The sequence below is a fragment of the Leguminivora glycinivorella genome, chromosome 9 (assembly GCF_023078275.1).
Source record: "Leguminivora glycinivorella isolate SPB_JAAS2020 chromosome 9, LegGlyc_1.1, whole genome shotgun sequence".
In the NCBI taxonomy this organism is placed as follows: domain Eukaryota; kingdom Metazoa; phylum Arthropoda; class Insecta; order Lepidoptera; family Tortricidae; genus Leguminivora; species Leguminivora glycinivorella.
In genome coordinates, this window is record NC_062979.1 from 8070998 (window position 1) to 8072615 (window position 1618).

A 1618-nucleotide genomic window follows, 5' to 3' on the forward strand; every position below is an offset into this window, starting at 1 on the left:
GCTTGGCAAAAAGTTTTTTTTTATCATGGCAACACTTTACTATTCTCATTGTAAAGTGTCAAAATCTGACAAAACTAGGATTATTAGGTAGAAGAAATTATTAACCAATATATTTTATGAAGAAAATCATCATCAATATCAAAATCTATTAATATTACAAAAACCATTGCCAAGCAACCTAGCCTACTTTACAACAAATTAGTAAACCTAAGAGCGATACAGGTATAAGGCAAGTCAGTGAGCATTTTACAATAACTTCCGATTTTGTGTTAAAACCGCAGGCCCTTTTAAAATCTCACGGACACATATTTAAAAACCCTTTCAAAACGAGAAATCGCGATTTGCTAACTTAATTTCTAATTTTAATGACATGTGTTAAAATTGTCATTTACCTCTATATTGTTACCCACAGACCTATCATTTCGCTTACGCTTAAAGACTGCTGAAGTGTGCAAAAGAGAAGATGTCACGTATATGATCATTCTGTGAGTGGAAAAGAGCCAGACTACAAATGAAAAAACATGACCATTTTTGATGACAGGCAGCGACCGCTGGCGGCCTACTCAATTTAAGTTAACGGATTAATCGGACCTTTCAGTACAAATAGTAGTATTTAGAGGATACAGTGGGTGATTTCCGTTTCGATTAAACAGTTAGAAAAGCAAATTATTCATGTTATCATACATAATTTCCGAATTTAATACTCCCAATGTCACTTGACTTTGGTCCAGTTTTGGTCTCACTTTTGATATTCGACAGTTCTTCTTTGTCATCCTACTTCTATAATGTTAACAACCCTCACGATCGTATCAGGGAGCGATTTTTGAGTCTCGCATACGGGATTTTGTCACTAAAATACCGGTTGAAAACGGTGACGGCTTATTATTTTCAGTGACAATTTTCTAAATTCGAACGCCTGAGACTCAAAAAGCGGCCCCTGCTCGTATTTAAAGGGATAAGTAATTTTAGCCGTACAAAACATACCCCGATCGCCGATTTCCGTCGCGTCTGCCTCGCAACTCCTAATCCATTACGCCCTCGTCGGCGTTAATTGAAAACGCAATTAAACCCAAGCCGTGGAAACAACTATGCCAGACGCCTTAATGGGATCTCCAGCCATATATCTTCCAGATATTGACTTATAGTGAAAGTGAAGTCGGGAAAATAGACCGGAGAATAGGGACTGATTTTTTTTTCGACCACTCCTTTCGTGTGACAGGTAGGTAAGGTACAGTCAACCAATTGGAACCTTAGGCTTCTGTAGAACTATGTGTGTGATACTATACAGCACGACCACGGATGATTTTATTAATTCTGATGCGGTACAAATTCACGAAAAAAAATGTACTTTTTTGTACTGACGTTTAAAAAAAATGTACCCTTATGATTTTGGAGTTTCGACATAGGGCCCGGGGTCGTGCTAGGTAGGTACTCCCTGGCACGACCACACTATATTTAATGAGATTTTAAATTTCTGTTGCAGTACAAATTCACGAAAAAAAAAATGTACTTTTTTGTACTTACCTTTTAAAAAAAAATACCCTCATGGTTTCGGAGTTTTGACATGGGGTGTGGTCGTGCTAGATAGGTGGTACTTCCTGGCACGACCACACTATAT